Genomic DNA, 10,141 nt, shown 5'->3' on the forward strand with positions numbered 1-10,141 from the left:
TGACGGCTCATGCATTGGAACATTCATCATCATGCTCTGTGGAGCCAAGAGCACCAGGTGTAGAAGCCAGGGCTAGCCTACTGAAGGATGAGAGACTGTGTGGAGCAGAAATTAATCATCCCAGTTGAGCCCCATCTCCCAGAACAGCCAGCCCGCCAACATCCTAGACACATGAGTGAAGTATCCTAGACTATATCTAGCCCCAATCACATTGGCCCAGACCATAAGTATTACTCAGATGAGCCACAGAATTATGAGAAATAATAAATGTTTTTAGTTTTAAGCCATAAGATGTGGAAGGTTTTATGCAGCTAAAGCTAACTGATACATTACTCTAAAGGGGAGACACTAATAAGTGAGAAAAGAATCTCCATCCTCAAGCTAGTCTTTGCTACACTGGGGAATAATGACAGATCATCAAGTGAGTTAGTACTATATAGGTCCTTATAAGGGCAGGGGGACACTAACTGCTCTGGAGTACTGAGCATAACTTTCCATCAATGACACCATTAGAGCTGGATTTTAAGTAGAACTTGGGTCTCCCCGCACTGAATCTGACCCTTCCTCCACTCAGTCCTGCTGCCTCAACATACCCGTGCCTTTTCTCATGTCTGACATTGGCTGGCAACCAAGGGCCCATCAACCCAACACATCACTTCAACCTTCCTGTTGGTGACTGCTCCCTCCCTCCCCCTAAAATCTAAAATTGAGGAAAGGCATCTAGATAAATGACATGTTGTAGGCAGATTTGTAGTTCAGTGAGGGGTAAGAATGTTTCCCATTACAGTCTCTGTGGTTTGGGAAAGTGGCCCATGCTTATTTCAGCCTCGGATTTAAGAGAACATTTTCAAAAGCCCTTTCCAATTTATTTTTATCTATCATCCTACCTTTGCAGTCTAGGGAAGGTATGGAGGGCTGAGGGGAGTGTCTACCCCAATTCCCAAGTCCTGGTCTCCTCTTTTTGTGTGTTACTTTCTACCTGCTAAATTCCAGAAAGTGCTTCGTGAACACAAGATCCCACCCAGATCCCACAGTCTGCAGAGTACCTGCTGGGAAATGGACACTCATAGTCTATGCAGTGGTCCACAGCCCACCTGGCCAGAGAGCTGGGTGTCGTATCTACATCAGAAATGTAGAAGACCCAGAGTACTGCCACTGATTGGTTCAAAGCCTTTGCAAAGTGGTCTTCTTCTCTCTGAACTTGTCTCTTCCACTCTGCTCAACTATTACCCTAACCAAACTTGCTATGTTAAAGATTATTTTCTCTGTTATTAAAAAATGGTCATTCCCAGTCTCCAAGGACAAGACCCTACTGTATAAGAAAATCAGGTTAATCTTGTCATAGAAAAATCTGGCTAAAATTAAATCTTGGAAAGAAAAAATAAATTTAGCAACACTGATATAAGCAATAAAAGCAATCTGGGGAAACTTATTAGTAGCTGTCAGCAACCCTGATCATACCAACTATTAGAATTGTGTGAGTGTTGAGGGTATTAAATTTTTTTAATTGTTCAATACAACACATACACACAGCCTTCCACCTTCCTACCACCCTATGCTATGCTAAGTCACGTCAGTCGTGTCCGACTCTGTGCGACCCCATAGACAGCAGCCCACCAGGCTCCCCCATCCCTGGGATTCTCCAGGCAAGAACACCGGAGTGGGTTGCCATTTCCTTCTCCAATGCATGAAAGTGAAAAGTGAAAGTGAAGTCGCTCAGTCATGTCCGACTCAGCGACCCCATGGACTGCAGCCCACCAGGCTCCTCCATCCCTGGGATTTTCCAGGCAAGAGTACTGGAGTGGGTTGCCATTGCCTTCTCCATCCTACCACCCTACTGATTCTTTAATTTTTGGAGCTTGCTTTTGAATCAAGGATCAGAGAAAATTCTTCCATCCCTCAGTGAACACGTCTTAAGTGTTTTGCATGTGATTATCTCATGTAATCCTCACAGTGAAACTCTGAGGTGTGTAGTGTCATTGTTCTTGTTTCCTAGTTATGAAAATAGACTTTGAAATACTGAGTAACTTGCTGATGATCAAACATGTAGTAACAAATGGGTCAGGCCTGAAACCTTTGCACTGCAACACTCCTCACTGCTTTGTAGACCCCAGGAGAGACCTTTGAATGATGGTGGTTAAAGTAAAAATTGAAAAAATGTGTCCAGTGGATTATACATTTTGAAAAATTAGAAACCCCACAGCTTCTCCTTATAAGTAATAAATCAGCTATGAACTAAGGAGGAGTTTCTGGAGAGTGTATGGTGAATCAGGAGCAAAGAAGGATTTCCCAGCCACCCTTCAATCCTGCCTAATGCTATTTAAACTCTTTTCAGGCCTAGAGAGAGAAGAAAGTCTTCTCTGCTTTTTATACAAAAATACCCTGATTCTGATATCAAAATCTGACAAAACACACATAAAAAAACATGACCAAATATAAACATAAATACAAGCATCTTTAAAAAATAGCAGATAGAATCTAGCAGCATATTAAAAGAACAGTATACCATGGAGCTTTTCCTATGAATGCAAAAATGATTTGACATTAATAAATCTGTTACAGTAGGTAGCTCTAGAGATCAGGGAAGATAAAATAATAGAATTTCATGATGTAATTCTGACTTTCAAAGAAAACTCAATATTATAAAGAGATAAGAAACAACATGATCTGAGAGGGAGGAGGAAGGTGATTTCTGAGGCAGCATCATAATTACCAGTGAAGGACTAAAAGCAGTTTCAGCAAAGTGAAATTAGAAAAGGATGTTTTATGTCATTATGTTATTAACACAAAAAAAGTAATATAAGGTATAAGTTTTGGAAAGAAAGAAATATTTGCAGTACAATTAATTGGAACACTCAGAAAAATTAACAGAATTCTGCTAGACACAAAAGGAATCAGTAAAATAGAAGTAATGAAACAAAATCTGCAAAATCATTACCTTTCCTGAATACTGATTGTCATCAAAAAATGAAATGAGTAGAGTGATATCAGCAACATGGATGAGTGGGGAGCTACCCTCTCAACAACCAAACATCCACAACTTAATAAAGGTGCCTCTGCCCAACACACAAGACAAGGGAGAATTCTACACATCTGCACATTCTACACATTCTACACCTTTATACCTAAAGGTGGGTAGACAGAAACACAAAGAAGAGGCAGAACCAAGGGAGCAGCAGAGTTGGTGCCTGTAATCCCGGTCTTTTGACCATGGCAGCTAAGTCTACATCTTCAGAGAACCCAGTAGCAGAAGGGAAGGTGTGTCTGCAGATGAAGGCGATGAGCTGGAGTCATGCATGCCTCAGTAGCTTGAGGGATAGGGTCCCAGACCCCATTGTAACTGTTACCCAGTTACCTATGGCTACTGGTACAGCTGTGGTCAGGAGGCCTGTCCTCCACTTCATCTGCAATGGTGGAGCCCTCAAACCTTACACCACCAGATACAGTAGAGGCACCAGCAAGACCCCAGCTCACTGTGCCCCGCTCCACGCCCGCCTCCATGGCAGCAAAACCTGCAACTCGGGATCACAGATGCTAGGGAAGATGCCCACCGTCCTGGTGACAACAGTGGCTCTGGCAGAAGCAAGGCAGTAAGGGCTCCAGAGCCACATGAACACCAAAGTCAGAGAGCCACAGCTCTTAGCAAAGACTGGGAAGTACCAACTCTCAAATATCACCAGGGGCAGCTCAAGTTAAGAGAGACCAAAACCTTGCGTTATGGTGCCACCTACCTGAAAACAAAAGAAAGGACTGTTAACTTCTAACGTTAGCTTCAGTGTGCAGGTAGAGAGACAGTTCATCAAGAACCATGAAGAACCCCAATAACATCATACCACCAAAAAAAGAGAAAGATATTTCTCCATGGACAAGTGATGGGATATTGCAATCTAGTTGATGAACAGCTGTCATGAAGAAACTCAACAAGCTACAAGAAAACACATAAAAGGTAGTTTAATGAACTCAGAAGGAGTACTTTACCAAAGAGATTGGAACTCTATAAAAGAATCACATAGAAATTCTGGAGCTGAAGAACATAGTAAATGAAATGAAAAAATGCGTTAAAAAGCATTGGTAATAGAGCAGACCTTATAGAAGAGAAAGTTAGCTTGAAGATAGAAATCTAGAAATGATACCTGTAGAAGATGAAAAGGAAATAAGATATTTCAGTTTAGTTCAGTTCAGTCGCAATTCTGTAATAACTCTCCAGTGCTTTTCAGGAAGGTTGACATTAGGATAATAGATATCCCGGGAGGAGAAGGGAGCAGTTTATTAAGCAAATGATAGCTGAGAACTTCCCAAATGTGGGGAGTTCAGTTCAGTTGCTCAGTCGTGTCTGACTCTTTGCGACCCCATGGACTGCAGCATGCCAGGCCTCCCTGTCCATCACCAACTCCCAGAGCTTACTCAAATTCATGTTCAATGAGTCAGTGATGCCATCCAACCATCTCATCATCTGTCGTTCCCTTCTCCTCCCACCTTCAATCTTTCCCAGCATCAGGGTCTTTTCAAATAAGTTAGTTCTTCGCATCAGGTGCCCAAAGTATTGGAGTTTCAGCTTCAACATCAGTCCTTCCAATGAATATCCAGGGCTGATTTCCTTTAGGATGGACTGGTTGGATCTCCTTGCAGTCCAAGGGACTCTCAAGAGTCTTCTCCAACACCACAGTTCAAAAGCATCAATTCTTCTGCACTCAGATTTCTTTATAGTCCAACTCTCACATCGATACATGACTACTGGAAAAACCATAGCCTTGACTAGATGGACCTTTGTTGGCAAAGTAATGCCTCTGCTTTTTAATATGTAGTCTAGGTTGGTCACAGCTTTTTCTTCCAAGGAGTAAGCGTCTTTTAATTTCATGGCTGCAGTCACCATCTGCAGTGATTTTGGAGCCCAAAAAAATAAAGTCTGACACTGTTTCCACTGTTTCCCCATCTATTTGCCATGAAGTGATGGGGCCAAATGCCATGATCTTAGTTTTCTGAATGCTGAGCTTTAAGCCAACTTTTTCACTCTCTTCTTTCACTTTCATCAAGAGGCTCTTTAGTTCTTCTTCACTTTCTGCCATAAGGGTGGTGTCATCTGCATATCTGAGGTTAATGATATTTCTCCCTGCAATCTTGATTCCAGCTTATTCTTCATCCAGTCCAGCGTTTCTCATGATGTACTCTGCATATAAGTTAAATAAGCATGGTGACAATATTCAGCTTTGATGTACTCCTTTTCCTATTTGGAACCAGTCTGTTGTTCCATGTCCAGTTTTAACTGTTGCTTGCTGACCTGCATACAGATTTCTCAAGAGGCAGGTCAGGTGGTCTGGTATTCCCAATTCTTTCCACAGTTTATTGTGATCCACACAGTCAAAGGCTTTGGCATAGTCAATAAAGCAGATAGATGTTTTTCTGGAACTCTGTTGCTTTTCTGATGATCCAGCAGATATTGGCAACTTGATCTCTGGTTCCTCTGCCTTTTCTAAAACCAGCTTGAACATCTGGTAGTTCACGGTTCATGTATTGTTGAAGCCTAGCCTGGAGAATTTTGAACATTACTTTGCTAGCATGTGAGATGAGTGCAGTTGTGTGGTACTTTGAGCATTCTTTGGCAAGGCAATGCCAAAGAATGCCAATGCCAAACATGGGGAAGGAGGTGGATATATAAGTCCATGAGGTAAAGAGAAAACCTACTTACTTTAATGCAAAAAGACCTTTTCCAAGACACATAATAACAATGTATCAAAAGGATTATACACCATAATCAAGTGGGATTTATTCCAGGAATGCAAGGAAGATTCATTGCCTGCAAATCAATCAGCATGCTAAATCACATTAACAAAATGGAGGATTAAAAATCATATGATCATCTCAATAGATGCAGAAAAAAAAAAAAAACCTCTCAATAAAGTGAGTAGAGAAGGGATGTATCTAGACATAACAAAAGCCATAAATGACAAGCCCACAGCTAACACCAAATTCAATGATTAAAAACCTGAAAACCACCCCTCTAAGACCAGGAACAAAACAAGGATTCCTAGATGCACCATTCTTATTCAGCAGAGGATTAGAAGTCCTAGCCAGAGCAATTAGGCAAGAAAAAAAGCAACCAAATTGGAAAGGAAGAAGTAAAATTGTCAATATTTTCAGATGACAAAACCCTAAAGGCTCCACCACAAACTATTAGAAATAACAAATACAATAAAGTTGAAGGATACAAAACCAATATACAAAAGCCTGTTGCATTTCTATACACTAAAAAAGAGCTAACAGAAAAATTAAGAAAACAATCCCATTTACAATCTCAACAAAAATGAAAAAAAAATGCCTGGGGATAAATTTAAACAAGGAGGTGAAAGACCTGTGCATTGAAAACTATCATACATTATTAAATTGAAAACACAAATAAGTGGAAAAATATCCCATACTCATGGATTGGAAGAATTAACATTGTTAAAATATCCACATTACCTAAGGCAATCTACAGATTCAATGTAATCTCTATCAAAATTTCAACATTTTTCACAGAAAAAGAAAAAAATTCTAAAATTTATATGGAACCAGAAAACACTGAATAGCCAAAACAATCCTGAGAAAAAAAGAATAAAGCTAGAGATATTACACTCCCTGATTTCAAATTTTGTGTCAAACTTATAGTGATCTAAACAGTATGGTATTGGCAGAAAAGCAGATACATATAGTGATGAAACAGAATTGAGAGTCCAGAAGTAAACTCACACATATACTGGGGTCCAGCCCCGGTTGGATCCAGGGATTCCCTTGGGAGGATGGCGTCGGCAACTGAGAGAGATAGAGAAAGAGATAAGGAAAGAATTTTGCAGTTAAGAAAATAGAGGAGAGAAAAGAGGCTGATATTCCTTGGTTTATGCAGAAAGCCAATAAAGCCCTAGCATGGGACTTGCTCTGTTCATGTAGGCTGCAGGTGCCCTCTCGAATCGCTGAAGGTGCCCCACCTTAGGCACCTTCTTGAGTGGGTCTTAGAAGCCCAGGCAGGAAAGTGAATGCAGAGGGCCCCTGCGCTCCAGAGAATCAGCCTGAAAAGGAAAAGGAAAGAGAAAGAAGGACACAGGGAGACCAAGCTTTGGTGAGCAAGGCCTATAGCTTTATTTTCAAAGGGAGGTTTTATACCCTAAGTTGTACATAGAAGGTAATAGGGGGTGCAAAGTCATGCAAGGTCAGCAGTCCTTGACCCTTATTGAAACCAGGCTTTTTTTCTGCAGACTTATCAGATACAAAGGCTTTAGGTGATTTACATCATCTTCTGGTCAGGAGACCTGCTAACATTTTTCTTCTGATAAGGGTTAGTCAACCAGAAAAACTTATTGTCTCCAGAGGTGATTTTTCTTAAAGTTTGGTGCCACTCCCTGAAAGCACTAGATAGAGTTGCATTCCTATAGGGCAAAGGTGCAGTGGGGATAATCAAGGCAAGAATTTCTTAGCTCAAGGGTCTAAGGTTATTGTTAACATTAAGGTTTCTACTTATATTTGTATATATCAACTATATTAATCAATACACTCCCAGGGACACAGTGTGTAAGGGATATGGAAACTTGGCAGCAAGCATTAGCTCAACAAAGAATTCCTCTATTAGTTCTATTTTAACAATTTCTAACTCCCCGAGAGGCTCTGCATTGTTAGAAGATCTTAAGCCTCCTGTATCACATGCATAGTTGTAAGAGTCTGGAAACCTGCCAAGAGGGTTAGAAAGCTTTCTGAGGGATTTGAATTGGAACACACCTTATTATACCCTGGAGACTTATTAACTAGAGCTCTAAGTTGATTTTCTTACAGAGAAAAGTGGTCGGGGATAGCCCCCCGTGAATGTCAAAGGAGTTGGTGAAAGTCATAAAATAGTAAAACAGACAGATTCTGGTTTTGGGGTAGACACTCAGGCAGGTCCGGGAGGGGAGCCCCTCGAGCTCTGACTCACCTTGCCCATCAGAGCTCTCCCGCATGACCTCGTCATGGGTGGGGACTCCCATGCTGGCTCCCGGCACACATACATAGGCAATTAACTTATAGCAAAGAACAAAAAACATACAATAGAGAAAAGATAGTCCGTTCAATAATGTTCCATAAACAGTTGCGTGCAAAGAAATAAAACTAGACCTTTGTCTTACACAAAAATCAACTCAAAGTGGATTAAAGACTTGAATATAAGACCTGAAACCACAAAATTCCTAAAATGAAACATAGGCAGTACATTTCTTGACATCAGTCTTAGCAACATCTTTCTATATACGTCACTTCAGGCAAGGAAAACAAAAGCAAAAATAATTGGTATGGCAAATATTAAAAAACTTGTGCACAACAAAGGAAACTGTCAGCAAAAAGAAAAGACAACCAATTGAATGGGAGAAAATATTTGCAAATGATATATCCAATAGAGGTTAATATCCAAAATATATAAAGAACTCATCGACTCAAACTACAACAACAAAACACAAACAACCCAAAAGAGCTAGATAGATATTTTCCAAAAAAGATATACAGGTGACCAATAGGTACAAGAAAAGATGCTCATCATCACTAATTATTAGGAAAATGCAAATCAAAACCACAATGAGATATCCCCACACTGGTCAGAATAACTATTATAGGGGTTTCTCTGGTAGCTAAGTGGTAAAGAGTCTGCCTGCCAAAGCAAGGAACATGGGTTCAATCTCTGGTCCAGGAAGATCCCACATGCCCCGGAGCAGCTAAGCCTGTGGGCCACAACTACGGAGCCAATGTTCTAGGGCCCAAGAACCACAACTACTGAGCCCACGTGCCCTAGAGCCTATGTTCTGCAGCAGGAGAAGCCACCACAATGAGAGGCCCCCACCCTGCCACCAAGAGTAGCCCCCACTCTCTGCAACTAGAATAAAGCCCATGCAGCAACGAAGATCCAACATAGCCAAAAATAAATAAATAAATAAAAATGATTTTTAAAAAAGAATATTATAAAAAAAAAAAAAACAAGAAATAACACTTGTTGACAAGGAAGTAGAACAAAGCAAATCTTTGTACACTATTGGTGGGAATTAAATTGGTACAGCCACTTTGGGATGAAGAATAAGTGGTATATATACACAGTAGAGGAGAAGGAAATGGCAACCCACTCCAGTGTTCTTGCCTGGAGAATCCCAGGGATGGGGGAGCCTGGTGGGCTGCCGTCTATGGGGTCACACAGAGTCGGACATGCCTGAAGTGACTTAGCAGCAGTAGCAGCAGAGTCTTCTGGGGAGAAGGCAATGGCACCCCACTCCAATACTGTTGCCCGGAAAATCCCATGGATGGAGGAGCCTGGTAGGCTGCAGTCCATGGGGTCGCCAAGAGTCAGACACGAATGAGCAACTTCACTTTCACTTTTCACTTTCATGCATTGGAGAAGGAAATGGCAACCCACTTCAGTGTTCTTGCCTGGAGAATCCCATGGACGCATAAGCCTGGTAAGCTGCAGTCCATGGGGTCGCACAGAGTTGGACACTACTGAAGCGACTTAGCAGCAGCAGCATACACAGTAGAGGGCTTCCAGGGTGGTGCTAGTGGTAAAGAAACTTGCCTGCCTGTGCAGGAGATATAAGAGATGTGGTTATATCCCTTGGTCAGGAAGATGCCCTGGAGAAGGGAATGGCTACCCTCTCCAGTATTCTTGCCTGAAGAATCCGCCAGACAGAGGAGCCTGGCAGGCTACAGTCCATAGGGTCACAAAAATCAGACATACCTGAAGCAAATTAGTACACACATGTGATATACAATGGAATACTACTAACCCACCAAAAAATATGAAATTTTGCTATTTGTGAGATGGACCTTGAGGATATTATACTAAGTAAAATAAGACAGAGAAAGACAAATACCCTATGATTTCACTTAATATGTGGAATATAGAAAACTAATAAACAAAAACAAATGAACAAACCAAACTGGACAAAAAATACAAATGCATAGATACAGGGAAAAGATTAGTAGCTTCCAGTTGCAGGGTGGGGGGTGGGGGAGGGCCAAATGGATCAACGGCTACAACTGTGTTAGGAAGAAAACCAAACTTTTGGTGGTGAGCGTGCTGTAGTATATAGAGAAGTAGAAACACTCTTGTACACATGAAACCTATATAATGTTTTGAATCATGTCACCTCAATCTAAAAAT

Source organism: Bubalus bubalis, chromosome 9 (assembly GCF_019923935.1).
Source record: "Bubalus bubalis isolate 160015118507 breed Murrah chromosome 9, NDDB_SH_1, whole genome shotgun sequence".
Lineage (NCBI taxonomy): Eukaryota > Metazoa > Chordata > Mammalia > Artiodactyla > Bovidae > Bubalus > Bubalus bubalis.